This window comes from Pogona vitticeps, chromosome 5 (genome assembly GCF_051106095.1).
Source record: "Pogona vitticeps strain Pit_001003342236 chromosome 5, PviZW2.1, whole genome shotgun sequence".
In the NCBI taxonomy this organism is placed as follows: domain Eukaryota; kingdom Metazoa; phylum Chordata; class Lepidosauria; order Squamata; family Agamidae; genus Pogona; species Pogona vitticeps.
The window spans coordinates 106,299,327-106,319,166 of NC_135787.1; positions in this window are offsets into that span (position 1 = coordinate 106,299,327).

A 19,840-nucleotide genomic window follows, 5' to 3' on the forward strand; every position below is an offset into this window, starting at 1 on the left:
GGTCTATTAAGATTATCCACCCTTGGAGACCAAAGGATCCAGATGGTTTCCTGAATGCTCTGGGGGACTATCCATCTGATATGGTCAGTGCTCCTGTCGAAGTTCAGGTCAGGGAGATGACCTGGGTGGTTGACATGGTGCCATCTACCTACACACAGAGCCCAGACAGCTCCTTGGTATACGTCAGAACTGCGGGCAATGAAGCGAGAGGGGAGATGGCTGGAGCGCAGGTGGAGGAAATCTTGCTGGGAGTCTGATTGAACATGACTTAGAGCCCATTATCGGGCCTATTTTGTGGCAATAAGGCTGATGAAATCGCAATATTTCTCCAGCTGTATTGCTTCCTCAGAATGTCATCCAGCAGAGCTGTTTCAGGTGGTCCGGGATCTTCTTCAACTGGGAAATCCGGTGGAGGTCCTGGACTGCTCATCAGCTTGCTGTGATGAGTTTGCCATCCATTTTGAGGGAAAAATCACTCAGATTTGCAGTGGGCTGGACTCCACCGTTACTGCAGAATCAGAGGATGTGTCCAGTGTGCCATGCTTAGGTCATGTATTAATGTATGATTTTCAGTTGTTGAGACCTGAGGATGTGGACAGGGTGCTTGGATCTGTCCGTTCTACCACCACTCCGCTCAGCCCTTACCCATCTTGGCTAATTGGAAGATCTGCCAGTGGGGTTCGCACCTGGGTCCAGGAGGCCGTGAACACCTCTTTGAGAGAGGGAGTGGTCCCTACTACCTTGAAAGAAGTGATAATTTGGCCACTCCTAAAAAACCCTAACCTGGACCCAAGGCTGGTGTTTAACTACCGACCAGTGGCGAACCTTCCTTATTTGGGCAAAGTGTTGGAGCGGGTTGTGGCCGGGCAACTCCAGGCGCTGCTGGATGAAATGGATTTTCTGGATCCATTTCAATTGGGTTTCAGGCTGGGTTTTGGTATGGAGACTGCCTTGGTCACCCTGTACGATTACATTTGCTGGGAGAGAGACAGGGGGAGTATGACCCTGTTGATACTCCTAGACCTCTCAGCAGCTTTCAACACCATCAACCATGGTGTTGTTCTGGATAGGCTGGCTGGGTTGGGAGTTGGCTGACTGTGTCCAGAGGGTGGTGTTGGGGGACAGTTGCTCTGTCCCATGATGTTTATGCCATGGGATTCCACAGGGCTTGATACTGTCCCTTATGCTGTTTAACATCTACATGATACCACTGGGAGAGGTCATCAGGAAGTTTGGGCAGAGGAGTCAGCAATATGCTGATGACACTCAGCTCTACCTCTCATTTTCCACCAATCCAGGTGAGGTGGTTTCTGTGCTGAACTCTACGTGGGGCTGCCTTTGAAGATGGTCCAGCAACTGCAACTGGTCCAGAATCGAGCTGCGTGGCTAATGAGTGGTGGGGCCACTAGGGGACACATCAAGCCAATTCTGTTTAAATTACATTGGCTACCAGTTGCTGCCCGGGCCCAATTCAAAGTGCTTGTTTTGACGTATAAAGCCCTAAACGGCTTGGGCCCTGGATACCTGAAGGACCGCCTCTTTCCATATGAACCTACCCAACAGTTAATATCTAGTCAGGGGGCCCTCCTGAAGGAGCCATCCCTCAAGGAGGTAAGAGGGATGGCTTGTAGATAAAGGGCTTTTTTGGCAGCTGCCCCCAGACTATGCAATGCCATCCCAATTGAGATTTGCCTGGCGCCAATGCTGATGACATTTCGGCACCAGGTCAAAACCTTCCTGTTCCAGAAGGCTTTTAATTGAAATAAATATCAACTGTGGATCCTGATGGCAATTTTTAGAGTATATATTTTAATTGTATTTTAATTGTTTTATCTTTTTTACTGTATTTTAATTGTTGTAAGCCACCCAGAGACTTTTGGGTAGTGCAGGCGGCATATAAGTTAAACAAACAAACAAACAAACAAACAAACAAACAAACAAACAAATAAATAAATAAATAAATAAATAAATAAATAAATAAATAAATAAATAAATAAATAAATAAATAAATAAATAAATAAATAAATAAATAAATTTGCTGGTGTGGTATCGCAGGTACAGTTCTGGTGGTCCCTGTTTTTAATTCCATGCCTTGGTATTATATACCAAGGTCACAAGGACTTGACTGTACTGCCTCTGGTAGTACCTGCTTTTCAATATGGGAACAACCATTTATTCCTCAAGCCCAATGCAATCAAATTTGGTCATGTGGATACAGATCACACAGCTAGACTTACCCAAAGAGACCACTCTGGAGATGGGGCAGTGGCGCCTGCCTGTAAGGAATTTGTGAGGACCAGGCTGGTTCGGAATTTGAGGAATAAAAGGAAATGCTCTTGGGAGAGATCCAGTTCAAACCATTCCTGTCTTGTTAGAGAAGGCAGAGGTTTGGGAGGAGTGTGGACTGAGCAGGCCTCCCTTAATAAGAGCTGGCTGGCTGAGAGCATGTATGACTTGAGAGGCACTGTGTTCTAATGGAGTGAAGAACTGTTGTCAAGTTAGAACCAACATATAAAGACCCTAAAAGGCCTTTTGCTATGTAAGATGTTTAAGGAGTGGTTTTCCTGTTTCTGTACCCCTGGCTCCAGTTTCCATGGCTGAGTGGGGATTTGATCCCAGGTCTTCTGAGTCCTAACCCATCATTATGTCCATTATGCTTCACTGTACACCCTTTAGATATAAATATAGATTAAGTTAGAGAGCTATCATGCTGCTTACTTTTTTAAATTAGATAGATAGATAGATGATAGATAGATAGATAGATAGATAGATAGATAGATAGATAGATAGATAGATAGATAGATAGATAGATAGATAGATAGATAGATAGATAGATAGATAGATAGATAGATAGATAGATCCACCGAATCTATCCATTAACCTGCTCACAGAGTCTTTATCCAGGATGCACAGCACACATTGAGGCATTTTGCACTTCTTTATTTTCAAGGATACATTATCTGTACAGAAACTAAGGAAAAGTCTGAAATCTATCTATCCTCTTTCCTCTGTGCAAATGACATCAAATTGGCCTTCTATCCCCTTCAAGAAGCTCCTTCAAGATGCAGCTGTGTTCAGATTTATGATCTTCTAATTGCCACTTTCCTGACTGCCCAGTTGTCGCAGAAAGACAATTAATTCTAGATCTCTTTGCTAAGCAATCGTACTTCCTGCCGTAGACATCTGCTTTTACAAAGCTACAACTAGCTTTCTGTTAGCCTGAATAATTGTAATTGTTGTAGTGTCTGAACCTTAACTTCTTTTTGTTCATTTTCTGCATGTATCTTGCAACTCAGCAGAATGAGCTGAAATATTTGAATGGCTGTGTTAGAGCATACGCTTTATATATAGAATATCCCAGAATAATTCCCTAGTATCTCCAGGGTGGGCAAGAAAAGACACCGCCTGAAAATCTGGGGAGTAATTTCCAGAAAGTATGAACTGATACTAATTCAGATGGACAACTGATATGCAATGTCCTGTATTCTAGCATTGCACTGTGGATGCTGTGTCTGGAGTCTTGTGCACCAGTTGTTTCCATTAATATTTCCTTCAGAAAAGATCCATGTATAGAACTGGCCACCGTCATTCAGAGAGAAGAACCATTTTGGTTTCATAAAAATATGCCCACCCCCCTACAAAAATAGAGAACTATTTTTGCAACTATTTGTACCCATTATTTTGTGGAGTGGTGGGAGTAAGGAATATAGTAAAGCAAACATTATACTCCTTTCATCCTACATCCAATGTGACTGTTCTTCAGAATCTTCTCCCTCTTCTATAAGATGTTCCAACAAATGTTAATTGAATATTCTCTCTCTCTCAATCTGTTATATTTGAATGTTTTATGCAGGCATCCTAATAAAAACATTATTTGGAAAGTGTGAGCAGAAGTGATGTCTAACTCTACTTCCTGCCTTTCATTTCCCAGAGCATCTTGCCTCATGATGTGCCCAAAGTAGGGCAGCCTCTGCTTCAGCATTTATGGTTCCAAATATAGTTCAGGTTTGACTTGCTCCTAAAGATGAATCCACTCATTCATTTTTCTCCCCAGGATATCTGCAAAGCTCTCCTCCAGCACCATATTTCAAACAAATCAATCGTTTTCCTGTCAGCTTTCTTCACTGTCCAGCTTTCATACTTGTACATGGTGACTGGGAATACATGGTGATCTTGATCTTGGTCTCCAGTGACACATCCTTACACTTGATGATCCTTTCTAGTTCCATCATTGCTGCCCTTCCGAGTCTCAATCTTCTGATTTTGTGGCTGTAGTTTCCATTTGGATTGAGACTGAACCAAGGAATGCTAAATCTCTATTTCAGTTTCTTCATTGTCAATGCTGAAGTCGTGTAGTTGCTTTGTAGTCATGATTTTTGTCTTTCTAATGTTCAACTATAGTTCCGCTTTGGCACGTTCTTCTTTCACTTTCATCAGAAGTCAGTTCAAGTCATTCCTGATTTTTGCCAGTGAGATGGTGTCATCTGCATATCTTAAATTATTAATGTTTCTTCCACCAATTTTTACCCCTCCTTCATCTGAATCTAGTCTGACTCTCCATATATGTTCTGCATGCAGACTGAACAGATAAGGAGATAAAATGCACCCTTGTCTGACACTTTTGCCGTTATGTGTCTCCATATTCTGTCCTACTGATAGATTCTTGTCCACAATACAGGCTATGTTTCAGACCAATCAAGGGCTGAGGTGCACCCATTTCTTGCAGAACAACCCATAGTTTCTCATGATCAGCACAGTCAAAGGTTTTGCTGTAGTCTATAAAGCATAGACTGATCTTCTGAAATTCTTTGGTGTTTTCCAGTAGTCAGCAGATACTAGCAATCTGATCTCAAATTCTCCCTCCTTTTGGTATAGATGCACAGAAACTCTGCAAATCTTTCATGTCTACTGATTCTTATGTTTGCATGGACGGATCAAGGAGTAGTGAGACAAAGTCATATTTCACTTTGGAATTTCGTAAGGAAATAGGTGGCCCATGAATGGGTCAGGAAGGCACTCCTCTCATTTGGTCCATGAGCTTCCACTGATGCAGCACCGACCTTCAGGGCTCTTCAAATAGCCATCTTTTGAATTAACAGATGCACATATTTAACAAATTATTTTAAAATAATTTCTTTTATTTATAAAATATGTATCAGCATATACGTATTCTCTGCTACACTGGTCTCTTCTTCTTCCTCTCTATTTCCCCTGTGTTGGCTCTTTCAGACAAGAACTTGTATTTCTTCTTCCTGTTATTGCATTTATTACCCTATAAAGTCATATCTTTATGGTCTGTGGGGTCAGGAAGAGTCAGACATGACTTAACGACTAAACAACAATAACAAAAAGTCATATCTTTCCATAATATTACAATAAGCATCACCGAGCTTACTTGCACACATTTCAGGGCTTTTTCTGATGTTCTAGGATCGGTCCTAGGGCCTTGTTAACACTAAGCATGCTTCCTGGATTTCCTATGCAGACAGATTTAAGAGGCACATGTACTGTGAAATGTAAATGCAGCAGTAAGATATAAGGCATGATATTAGATAACAAGATATTATAACAGATACTCAGTGTCAAACAATAAAACAAAATGATGTATTGTGAAGCTTGCAAGCCTGGGAACTGATCAGTGTATGGCCCTACCATATTTTAAAAACCAGCTTAACAGGCTTGTTGTAAACATGGGGCTACCATTTAGTCTTTGCCACTGGGAATCCTTTCTTTCCTCTTGCACATTGCTTTGAACTTAACTGGAGCAAAGATAGATAGATAGGTAAATGATAAATAAAGATTAGGATTACAATATCTGTTTGGTGCATTTTGGCTTACGTCTATCAAATACACATGGATGCACTTAAGAACCAAATAACTCAATGGAGACAATTGTACTCCTTTGTGAGTGACAGATGAATCTTTCCCATAAGTAGTTCATGATTGGTGCAGGACTCCCCCTGAAATGTTGGGGGGCCAGGTGTTCTCCATGCCCTGACTATGAAATACTCCCCATGAGCCACTTCCCTCATTGTGCATCTTTGCTGGCTACTTATTTATTCCAGGATTATTGTGTTGGTTAACATTTCACTTTATGATTTTTATTTGATTTGTATGATCCTTTTATACTTTTACTTTAATTTATGAACTTTTAAATTAAAATAAAAAAACAAAAAACAAAAATGAAGTGGTGGAATTCCAGTTTTATTCCCAGCTAAAGCAGTCTCACTGAAAAGAAAGGAACTTCCTTGCCGATCCTAAGGGAGGTCCCCTTGATTTTATGCTGAAATCGTATTTAGAAAAGTAGTCACAGTGCCACGTATACAAAGTCAAGAACCCTGTCAGGAATGTTTAGATAATCAGGTACTAAAACAGTTAGCAGGTTCAACCGTACATACCATAATAGGGGAGGATTCTATCCACAAACAAATACCATCAATCTTTGAGAAGTAGCAATGGTGGGAAAAGGTTACAAAACCCATAAAATCTTTAAAATTAATGACTGCCTGACAACAAGGTTGCCATACATCTGTGTTCTGTCTTTCTTCCCTCCCCCACCACCACCATTGGCAAAACCTACTGCATGGCTTCAAAGCATAGAATTTTGTTTTCATTTTTATTTTTCACATTACATCCTGCCCTGTTTCTTCCATTTGCTCTGGAGTGCTGAGGAAGATGAGTCAAGCCTTCTCAGTAAGTACTGTTGATATTAAGGGTTCCCCCTCAGGCATCTAACGTTTCCTCATCCATTCAGTTTCCATCCTGTGGCTTTGTGGAATTCACTGTTGTCAGTTTCTAAGTGCAACATCCGAACTCCATCAAGCACTACTTTTCTAAAGCTAGTTGACGTGAGTTGCTGAACCATGATCGTCCCGAGGTCTTTGTTGTTACCCAAAGTTTTCCTAGTTTTTCATAGGCGGATGGGATTTTTCACCAGACAGTATCTAGTTTTCAGTCAAGCAACATCAAGAGACCTGCAGCTTTCAGCCCAAGTTGCCAAGAATGCACCAGAGTTTCAGCTTCCACTTGGCCCCATGTCTTTTAGATAAACATGTTGTGACAATCCATCATTTGCTTTTTCCTGATGTAACTACTGTTGTCCTGCTGGCTATCGTGACACTTCTATATATTGTTTGTCTGTTTTTCTTCTGCCAAAACGGTGGATAACAAAAATAGATACAAACATTCTTTAAAAGCTTAGAAACAGTATTACAGGCCAGTTTTAAAAATGCTTTTAAAGACCAAATACTGTGTGAAAGAAAAATTTCTTCTTTGTTACGGCAGCAGGAGTTGGGTGTGTGCACATGCACAGAGTGGGAAAAGAGAGAATAAAAAAAAACAAAACAGAAAGGGAAGAATGGAAAAATGGATGGAACAACAGAGGTGGTACGTATAACATCTGAATGTAGATATCAGTGTACTCGTCTGCAGTGATTTGTTGCCAGTGAGATAAGTTTTCGAATGTACATGCCTGTTCTTAAGTAACAAAACTAATTATCATCCCTATGCTGCCCCACTGCTGGGATATGAACTCTCCTAGGAGTGTGCAGGTTTAATACTAATGAACTCTTACTGGTCCCAAGGATATGCTAAAATGCAATAACACCCTTGCGGTTAGAGATCTTAGTTGGAAGTGCACATTCTTAAACATGAAAATCTGTACTGCTTTTTTGACTTGAATTATGAGAAACTATCTTGGTGTTGGTTGGGATAGACATAACCTAAACCACTAAATAAATATTTCCTTTTTGTTTTTGTTTGATTTACCTTATTTGTCTGGCAAGTAGATATATCAGCAGTACCTTCTAAGTTGGTTTTAAGAGTAACCATCATCAAGTGCATCAGAGTTGTCAGGACTGGGGCCTTGCTGGAACCCAGCAACCTTAGTGCCAGCAGGATCAGCCCTATCTCTCTGGGGAGAACTGCTATAAGGATTGCAAGCCCTTTCCCGGCAGCTGTTGCCCAGTTCCTCAGGAGTGCCAGCTGGGGAAGCTGTGGACAGCAATGAAGGTCTCTGGTTGTGCTGTAGTGATATTCCTGCCTCTCCTGGCCACCTCCCTACCTTGTTGTTCCTGCCTTGCCTCCTTGTTCCTGCCTCATCTGCCTGCTTGCCTTCCTTCTTGTTCCTACCTTGCCTGGTAATTCCTGCCCTGCTTGCCTGCCTGGTTGTTCCTGCCTCACCTGCCATCCTCCTTGTTCCTGCCCTTCCTGCCTGCCTGGTTGTTCCTGCCTTGCCTCTCCTTGCATCTCTAGACCCTGCTGCCTTGATACGATGCCTCCTGGCTTTGACCCCTGGACTGTCTGACCACAGTTTGCATCATCCTTCCATCTGGCTTGGACTCAAAACCCCAGTCTGTTGGTCTCTGCGTGGGCTGTTCGGTTGGTTCTACCTTGTTTCTGTGGTATTGCTCTGAACTGGGTCCTGGTGCCTCTTCTACTGAACCCTGACAAAAGTAACTGATTCAAGTCCATTTTTTCCAAGCCTTATGAGACCCATTAGACTCAAGACATTTGTGTTTTCTCAGTTAGCTGCAAGGACAATAGTAGGCATATATAGGGCAAACATGTCAGTATTGCCTCCCTGGAGAGCTTCCAGTTGTTTTGCTCACAGGCAATGATGATCTTGGATTTTGCATGCCTGTCAGGTGTTGTGTAGCCCCATTACCTTGGGCTTAAAAGCCAATAACATTATGAAGTATTCCTTGGCTAACTGTGGCTAATTGATGAGGTATCTGAGTACATCTCAGTTGTCCACTGGGGTGTGTGACCAGGCAAGTATCCAAGACATGTCCTGGCAGTTCATTGATTAGCTACTATTAGCTGCAGCACATTTTGCAAACTTTAAATTAATACCAATAGGATTCTGATCAGTTTTTAAAAACCCACATTAGCCAATTAGATCTTAAAGGTCAAGAAAAAGTTAATGCTCTGTAGGGCACACTGGGTGTTAAAATTGTGTTTTTTAATGTTTAAATACAAATACCATTATCTTGCTATATAATTGTTGCATGCTCAATTTATATACATGGAATGTGCACATATTGAAAAGGATACTGACTGGTCAAAACATTTATTTAAGCATTCCTGTTTCCACAAATTTACAGGTGACAGAAACAATTCCCTCCTCCTCCTCCTCAAAAAAAAAAAAACAAACAAAAAAAAAACCAACACCTTTCTAGTCGTCGTCACAGTAATAATAATAATAGTAATTATAAAGCATTGATGTGTCTTTATTTTAAATAGTAATGGTCTTATTTCAGTTTATGAATCTGTGCTTTGGGAATTAGTTTTCTAATAGCATTGTCATTTAAAAAAGAAAGTATTTTGACTTGCCTACTGCTAATTATCTATTTTAAGTATATCATTCAAGTCTTCTAGTTCATGGTGATTAGTTCCTTTGTACATCAGACTGAGATATGAATATGACACTTAATCCAGCCAGAAGGTTGTTAGATATGCTTGATTATCTTCTTAATAATATAACCTACCATTGTATATCCAAACCCCAAGGCCAATTTTGATGCAATTATTTCTTTAAAGGTGAATTTGAAAGCAATTATGAATGGTAAATTCTTCCAAACATAGATTAGTTGCAGTCTGGAAAATGAGATCACGAGTCTTATATGATCTTACACGTGACATTTTGTCACAATGGTCATACCACATATTGCATGATTACACTGAGGTTTGTATTTGCCTTGGAAAATGCTGAAAGACATCTAGGGATGAGTTACCCCTTAAGCAGTAAGGCCATAAACCTAGATTGACAATGCAGAAGCTCTCGTTCAAAGCTTCTTTCCACATCTATTTCTACTATTTCATATTGAAATCACTGAAATTTCTTCTAGGTAACTTTGCCAGTAGTTGGCTGTAGGACCTAGTTGGACATGTCAAAAGAGTCCAGTGTGGCTCGTGACTCCAGTGTCATCAGGATGTTCAATCAATGGTGGGTTTTAGCCTGAGATTTATAGGAGCTATCCGAAGTGCTGTATTCAACCCCCAGTTCAGTACCTTGGATAGCTCTTTATACAAATCAGTGGTATTCATCTTTTTTCATTAACCCAATTAGCTCTTTTAGCCTTTTGTTTCTGATCATGGGGCATTCTTGGCAAAGATACTGGAGTGGAATTGCCGGTTCCTACCCCTGGACTGCAAAGAGAACAAACCTATCAATTCTAAAGGAAATCAACCCCGAGTGCTCATTGGAAGGACAGATCCTGAAGCTGAGGCTCCAGTACTTTGACCATCTCATGAGAAGAGAAGAATCCTTGGAAAAGACTTTGATGTTGGGAAAGTGTGAAGGCAAGAGGAGAAGGGGACGACCGAGGATGAGATGGTTGGACAGTGTCATCGAAGCAACCAACATGAATTTGACACAACTCCGGGAGGCGGTGGAAGATAGGAGGGCCTGGCGTGCTCTGGTCCATGGGGTCACGGAGAGTCGGACATGACTAAACGACTGAACAGAACAGAACAATTAGCTCTAGAAGCAAAGAATGAAGAATGGTATGGAGAAATGCTGGTTAACTATAGAAGGAAGCAATAACGACAACAATTATCAATAATACTGGTCTGTGACCACTAGTAGCATGGTAACAGTAGAAAAGGAGGTAATTTTTCCCCTTAATCTGTTTATTTATTTGATTTATATTCTACCTTTCTCTTCATATAGGAGATTATTCAAGTAGTAATTTAAAAGAGAAATTCAAAAAATAAATCATGAAAATGCAGCATCCACCCTGCAAAAAGTCTCACACTTCTCCCTTGAATTGTATGGGTCTGAGCAGCATGGTTTTGGTTACACATGGATTATTTTAAAAAATATATAAATATTTCAATAAATAAATTATGGCCTGAGAAAAGTGGCCTGGGAAAGTTCAGATTTGGACTTACTAAGCTTGGTGGTGGTGCTGCAGTTCCTGGTCTGAGGTGGCAACCTGATTGGTTTGGCTGGCCCCCTCTCCTGGCATAGCAGCTCTACATGGGTGCTGAGGCATGCTGGGAAGCTGATACAAGTCAGGGGAGGTCACATTAGACTAATCTGTTCTCTCTCTCTCTGTGTTGATCAACTGTTTATTTTTTTAGTTACATTATTGAGGGCGTAATAGTTACATATAGATTTTGAACTACACGGGTGTCTGGTGCCCCTAACCCCAGTGTTGTTGAAGACAGAATTGTATTTATTTGTTGAATCTATATCCCTCCACTCTTCCACAAATAGGACTCAAAGCCTCTCACAAAGAGGCTGAATTATCAAAACTAACAAATAAACAAATATTTAAAAACAAAAACAAAACTGCACACTGAAATAATTTCAGTTATTAAACAGTATTAAATTAGAAACACATTTCAAAACACATCAAGGAAGAAATGCTGCACCTATCTGGCAGGAAACCTCTTCCTCAGGAACCAGTCAGTTACAAAAAAATTTGCCTAAATAAAGGGCCTTTGTCTGCTGGAAGAAGGGCAACAGGAGGGGGTAGCCTGGCTTCCCTTGGATTACCAAAGTTTAGGACCAGATGTGCCTCTGAAGGTGATGGGACCAAGAGAAGGGCCATACCCAACATTCTCAAGGCAGCTTTTTATGGGAGAATATGGTCCTTCAGACAGCTTGCCCCCGAGCCCATAGCGGTTTATAGCTCATAACCTGTTCTTGGAATTATATCCAGACATGAAATGGTAGCCATTTTAGATCAGCTGAAATTTCTGAATAAATTTCAAGGTGGCAGCAGCATCTAGAATTCGTTAGAGTAGTCCAAACAAGATGCAACTAAGGCATGCACCATGGTTATTGAGGTATTAAGGAAACTTCCTGCAATCCATCACTTGGTGGATGCATTTATTTATTATCACTTTCAGTTACTATGTAGAACAGAGAAGGATTTTACCTAATTAGAGTTTAATTTATGAGAATTCAGAGCCTAACAAAAGCCCTTGAGTTCTGAAGAGAACTTAGACAACTATACATGGGCTCTTTTAACACTGTGATGGTGAATAAATCTTTGTTCCGTGGTTTCAAATTGATGTTTTCTGTTACTCCAGTAGTGTGATTCTTTATGGTCTCAGAGGCTGATGATTACTCAAGATTTCTTGAGATAACAAAATAAGGATAAACAACAAAGAATCTTGTAGCACCAATACCACCAGAACAATGAGTATACCCTCCCCCACCGACAACATATTTTGAGATACAACTCACTGTTTCTTTTTCTGCATCACTTGAGAACAAGAGCCTCTTGTGGGTGACCATTCTACCAGAAACGCTTTTGCTGATCATTGTTATTACTGTTACATTTTACACTTGACATCAGCTGGCTCGATGTATATTTATTTGGGCAGACACTTAACTACTACTTTAAAAATATCCAGCGGTTCAATGTACTTGCTTTAAGAGTGATCCAACCATTTCATCTGCTAGCAAGAGGATATATGACAAGACATCAAACGTGTGTGAGTAATCCTTTAAATTATGACCTTGCGAAGATACAGTGGGAGCAGTACCTCCTGTTTCAGCTGCTAGACGTTTGAACAGTTCTGTCTTCAGGGAATTGGCCGGCGCCCCACTGAGAACACTCACATCATTAGCAGGAGTGGGTGAGCATTGTTGCTCTGCCTATCTTCAAAAATAGTTATAACCCACCAATCCTTGCACTAAAACCTGGCAGAAAAGCAGCATTAGGACTTTGGAGACTGAGTTGAAGAATCAAAATTGAGTATCTTTGTCAAAATGCTGCAGCTTTCAGGATTAAAACAAGGCACAGGAATCCTTGTTTGGCTGGCAAGAAAACTTGTAGTCACAAATCTAGTAGAACTAATTACATGTCTGTCAATAGAGTAATTGGACGGAAAAAGACTGACATGCATTTTTGGTTCCACTACAGATGTGCTACAACATCAGTACAGTACTCCCTGTTGGCTTAATGTGTGGTTAGGCTACATGGGTGCTTGGAGGGAACTGGATTTCAGTGGTGGGGAGCTAAAGGTAAGCTTGAGCTGAAGACAGTACAAAAGGCTGCTTGTTTCTAAATGTCAGAGATGGGGTAGGTAAAGTTTATTCCAGGGAACTCCTTCTGACATAACTGACTCTGGAAAATGGTGCAACATACTCCATTCCTTTCTTGCTCCCAGTGGCATGAAGATCCCAATGTATGAATGCACTGGTTCGCTTCTACCATTGCTTGAGGCTTTTTGGCATGCTAGTGACTCCATGAGTGCTCACTGGAAGGACAAATCCTGAAGCTGAGGCTCCAATACTTTGGCCATCTCATGAGAAGAGAAGACTCCTTGGAAAAGACCCTGATGTTGGGAAAGTGTGAAGGGAAGAGGAGGAGGGGACAACAGAGGACAAGGTGGTTGGACAGTGTCATCGAAGCTACCAGAATGAATTTGGCCAGACTCCGGGAGGCAGTGGAAGACAGGAGGGACTGGCATGCTCTGGTTCATGGGGTCATGAAAAGTCGGGCATGACTTAATGACTAAACAACAAAGTGACTCCCAGCTGCAATATACATTAAAGCACATTCACACTGAGTCCTGGTGACAACTGGAAAAGAGTAGTAATAGATACTTAAGCTTTAAAGCCCATCTCATTCATAATGAATAAACTTTCCTTCACTCTAAAATATTTCCCTACTTAGAGACCAGGACAAGCATAATCACTCCCTAAGAGTCCAAGTGATGGACTTACCCAGTAGTTTGGGTACCTAGCTGTGGAGCCAGAGACTGGGAATTCCATTCCTCACTGTGCCTCCTTGACAGGGGCTGAACTCAATGAGCCACAGGGTCCCTTACAGCAGTGGTCCCCAACCTTGGGCCTCCAGATGTTCTTGGACTTCAACTCCCAGAAATCCTGGCCAGCAGAGGTGGTGGTGAAGGCTTCTGGGAGTTGTAGTACAAAAACATCTGGAGGCCCAAAATTGGGGACCACTGCCTTACAGCATTGCAGTTCTAAGATCAACTCTACCAACAGAGATTCATGAACAAAGAGCTGTAATGGAAAGTATATAGCTTAAAAGAGAAGGTACATATAAACTGTAATGTGCAGACCTAGTTCTGTACTATAGCATGGCAACTGGTGTGTGCATGTTTAAATGGCCAGAGGCCAGTCTTCTCTCAATATGGTGACAGGTGGGTCCACCGGGTGTCAGCCCTTTGGTACAGTTTGTTTCTCTTAATTGAGTTTTATTTTCAGAAAAACCATACTTCTTTTGTTAAGTCATTATTCTCTGAGCAATTTTCTGACTCACAATTGGTGTTTGCACTGAAGTGGTTGTTTCCCTTCACAGACCAAAGGCATGACTAAAAGAGAAAAACACAGACTACACTTCAATTTGCTATGTCTTGGCTGTCCCTAATATAAAACATATGGGCATTCACTAAAATAGAGAGGTAAGGGTAGGTAAAAAGAGAAAGATGGCCAAAATATAGCTCCCTGGGGATACTCTGGTTTATATGTCAATAAGTGGTTTCACTTCACTGCATGAATTTATTACTTGGTGCAACTACCATAACTGCAATTATAATTAAAAGGAGACCCGATTCACTAGATGCTAATCTATGACTGCTGTGAAATAAAACTAGTTGGACAAATTACTCAGATCTTTTTTAAATCAACTAACAGGAAGCAAAAAAAATTCTACAGTACACTCAACTTTTCTTTGTAGAGTTTACTTGTCTAGTACTTTGGCAATAAAAGCAACAAATGATACCATACCTTACAGACACAAAGGTTTGATGAAATTCAACCATATAACATATGTTTTCTTTCCCTGCTCTTCCTTCTTCTATTGAAACCATTGCTATGAACTACAGCATCTTCCTGACTCTTAGTGTACATTTGAAGCTGCCTCAGTAACAGTGTTAAGGATTCAAGCCAGGGATGATCGGGCCATCACGACAGAAGAGGTCAACCTGGCCTGGTATGAAGATTGTTGATACTGTCTTTGAGGAACAGGTGGGAATTTTGTTTCTGTTACCATTTTTGTGGATGGGTTTTTATTCCTATTGAAGTGAGAAAGAACCAGAGATTTAGGTAATTCAAAAGTGGGAGACACAGAGTCTGAAAGAGACATCTATTCATCAAAATGTGGGTTCAGATAACTATATTATCCACCATGTTGTGCAGAATTAGGGCCATTACATTTTTCTCCCTAATAGGTCTTTCATTTGAACATCTTCTTGTAGGATGGGGGGGGGGGGGGTATAATATGGTCCTCTCCATATAACTCTATCTGTTGAATTTTGCTGGTAACAATGGGGCAAATGTTTATTTCAGTTAGTCTTTGAAGGAAGTTAACAAATTGCTCTATAGTTGGGATAGAAGGAACTTGAAGTTGTTTTGAATTGACTGTGGGAGAAAGTGAACTTAAAAGCCTCCCTGTGATTCCTTTTGTTGCATGAAGATGTTTGCCCCTGTGTGACAGGGTGGGCAACTAGCCCAGACATTTGTCAGATGAAAGTGTGGTTGCCGACGCCCTTCAAAAATGTCCCTGTTATACTTCTGATAACATATATGAGTATGGCAACTAAATAATGTTTCCAGGCTCCCAATATTTGTGCCGTAGTTGTGGACAATTATCACCTTTTTTGATGAGTGAAATCTTACTATATGGTAGATAAAGAACCTAGAAGAGTTTCTCCTCCTCTCTCCCCAGCCATTAACTTCTGACCTCACTTAAAGCAATTAAGATTGATTTTTTAAAATGTTTCCCATCCCTATGTGAATTTAGCATTCCATTAATAACAAGAAGATGAGTTGGGGGAAAAAAAGTTGTCCAGGCACTCATAGGCGCTAGAAGGACCAGGAAAGCTTTTATCGCTCGCTGTACCTTAACTCTCCACCGTTAATAATGGCTTGAATATAAGTCATTCTGCAAGGTTCACCTAATTTGTGACTTTTCTGGGAAGGCTGTCAACAAAGACCGGCTGCTTCCCCCCCCCGACATTAATTAATTAGTCAACAAATTTGGAGTCTGTGACCTAACTTGTTTCTGGTAGAGATTGAAACAGCTATGCAGTGGTAAATGCCATTTGGCTATCATAGTTGGGATTATCATTTATACAGCCCCTTCCATATACATGGTGCATTGTTAAAAATGAAGGCAGTACTAATCATGAAAGAAATCCATTGTTTGCCCCCCTCACACATGCACTCATCTCATCTTGCATTAATTAGAATTGTTCTGCTCAGAGTTTGGGAAAGATACATTTGAGAACTATCATTCCCAAGATCACCCAATAAGGAAGTTACAGTACTTTCCCCAAGCTCTGTACTAACTATATGTGCCATTCTACTTGAAACATCTGGTCATTGTGTTGGGGGAGGGGAAGATGGTATTACAGCCATGCCATCAACAGAATTAACTTCTTCTTCTAATATGGGGCAATGTGAATTTGATGGGCATTTGACCATGGTCATTAGGCACAAGATACTTGTGGATGAATTTAAGGCAAGCCCATGAGACCTTACTCAAGTTCCATATCTAAAGGTGGTCTTTGTTCTACGTTTAAATATTCTGTCATTACATTTCAACTCCAGGGCTAAACATGCAAATAACTATTTGAGTTGCTGTTTTTGGCATTTGTTGACATTCACCTAGTGGCTCGGCAGTCCATCGCTTAATTTTTGTTTCATTGGCTGAAATCCAGTAGTACATGGCAGCTAGAAGCAGTAATGATTGAATCAGTAGGGATCTGGTATGTCAAGTCCTCCATCAGTGCAATTGATTCAGTGAGCCTCTTCTAGTTATGACTTACTGTTGGATTCAGCCTTTATTTCTTACCAAAAGTGAATTATTTTGCAAGGCAGAAAAGGTAAGCATTGGCTTTTTAAAGCAGGAGGACCTTTTCCATGTTGGAACACTGTCTGTGATATGCTGTTTCTGAAGTCTTGCCTGTATTTAGACTTTTGCACTGTTTTATGTCTGTTGCTTATCTTATACTTGATTTTATGAGGAGCTTTGTTGCACAGTGGTTAAATAGCAGTACTGCAGTCACACCTCTGCTCATAACATGAGTTCAATCCCAATAGGCTCAGGTAGCCGGCTCAAGATTGACTCAGCCTTCCACCCTTCTGAGGTTGATAGGTTGCATACCCAGATCACTGGAGGGCAATGTGTAGCCTGCACAATAAAATTATAAACCACCCAGAGAGTGTTTTAAGTGGCACATACTTTTTATAATAATACTGCTGCTTATTTTGTTCTGGTTTTTATATGACTTGCTATATTACACTTTTCTAGTTTTACATATTGTGATGAGAGCATCCAGGTCATTAAGGCAGTTTTAAAATTTAAAATTTAAAATAAGCAAAGGAACAAAATCCATATGCAGTGTGAAAAGAGTTTATCCCTATTCCTGTTCTTATGCCTATTCCTTCTTCCTCTTTTCGGCTCATGAGGATGACAAAGTGTTATATTTCTAAATAGTCAAGAAGTAACAGCAGAAATGGCTTACAGTCATTCACTCTCCTTTCTAACAAAAAAAGGTAGTTGGAACTCCCAAGGAGAGCATTTTGCCACATTATGTGTGGTTAAGATAACACATCATTAATTCACACACACACACCCAAAATCTGGCAAAAAGTTCTCCTTCCATGTTCATCCTCCGTCCACAAGGCATTTTACATTAGTCTTATTATTAGGGTGAGGATTTCTATGACATCTCACATTTTCCCTACAACCTACATTTGAACTCATAAGCAAGTTGTGGTGCAGTGGTTAAACTGCTGTACTGCACCCAAAACTGTGCTCACGACCTGGGGTTCAGTCCCAGGTAGCTGGCTCAAGGTTGACTCAGCCTTCTATCCTTCTGAGGTCAGTAAAATGAGTACCCAGCTCATGGGGGGGGGGGGCAAATGTGTAGCCTGCATAATTAACTTGTAAACCGCCCAGAGAGTGCTTGAAGCGCTCAAACATAAGTTGCAGAAAAAATACGACATGTCATAGAAATGCTCCACCTACTTATATTTGTTTGATTTCCCAAGATATAAAAGAGTATTAGAATCTATAACCAGGTACCAATTATGATAGCCCTGCATTAGGTTTCCAAATTGACCCCACTTGTAGCATAAGAAATGGGTGAAGGAATACAGTAATTAATTTACATAGGCTCATAGTTCTTAACACTACACAGATTAAAGTAATCCATGAAGATATATTTGTAAACAATAATCATCTGGTGAATCTTCTGGAGGTTTGTGCTGGTCAAGTGATATATTTGATCTATTCTTGATTCACCGTCTTTTTAAGACATGAAGTGATGTGGAGAGACCCGATATTTAATAAGAACAGGAGAAAATATTCTTAGTTTGCATTTCAGTAAGAATTTATAAAGTTGACACTTCCTGAAGTGAGGTACATGATAAACAGATGTTAAAATACATGTATCTGGGGAAAGAGCATACAAAAATGTTCATTTTGGAAAAATTAAACAAAACAAGAAATGCACATTAAAGAACACTGCTACTATAGAATGTGTAGATTTTTTTTCATATCATTTCATTTACATTCTGCCTTTCAGTTTGGGAATCTAGGACAGGTTTTAAAAGTAAAGGAAATATTTAAAATATTTTTCTAAAATATCAGGCATTGCTTGTGTAAAAAACATGTACTTTAGGAAAATGCCTTTAAGAATGTATACATATGTTCATGCTAGCTTTTTAATTTTGTCACAGACTTTAAAACTGATGCAAGATATTAAAAAATAAGGCAGAGAAAAGAAGCAGATGATAGAAATTGTAAGGGGCAGTCATGTCTATGTTTATCTTTGGGAAATAAGGTATGATTTCATATATCCAATTTCATATATTGTCATCTCCCCCCCCCACACACACAAACACAGAAATTCAGTAGTCATTTTGAAAGAAACTGTTTATTACTTTTTTGGGCAGATTTGAAAAAGAAAGCTTCTGGAACTTCACGGGAGTTACTGGAACTAGCTTTCCATTGTTACCATGACCTTGGTCTTTATCAGTTAATTGGTGCCATGCTGCTATAACTTACTCTTCCTGGGGAGTCTCCGGTTTTTCAAGCAATTAGTTGCAAGACCTGGTAAAAACTACCTCATCCTTTTTAAAACATACACTTTCTTTTTCCACAAAATGGCTCTTACTATAAGAAGGCTGAGTTGTAGCTCAGTTCTCTGTATGCAGACTGAGGTCTGGTAACATATCCTGACCTCCTATCTTTTGAACCCTTTCTGGGGGCAAAAACAGTTATGGAGAAACACACTCTGCTTCCCCCCACCCAACTTTGCAGCCCAGGTGTATTTTGAATCTGTTTCCATCCAAAATTTTAAACTCTGAATTATCACAAAGGGCCAATTCTACAAAGCAGTTTTAAGACAGGAGCTTTGCAATCCAGCATGCTTCATCTTATGCCAATCTACATCTTGATTTTGCTCTAGCTCTGTTCAGTCATTTTCTAATAAAATCCAGATCCAAATCCTGACATGGTTTTAACTCAAAGAAGGGTGCTAATACCACAAAGCACACATGTTCGGCATTATCCCTGTGTTAAACTGATTGTTCACACAAGAACTACAAGTAATTACAGAGTGGCTTGTTGAGTTCCAACCCTATCTAGCCATTCTCTGAATCTCATTTTGTCAACACAGTTAGAAGAATGTGGTTAACTCCACCCCGTCTCTTTTTGTTTTCTCCACATGAACAGTGATGAGTCTGAAGAGGACAGGTTCCTGCTCCTATGTAGGTTCTAATGAGGAAAGACCCAGATTTTCCAGAACTCTTGCATGTGCATAGAGTCTACATGCAAGCACAAACCCATCCTCTTCAGACTCTCGCTTGTTTGCATGAGAAAACAAGGCAGGCAAGAGCAGAGCA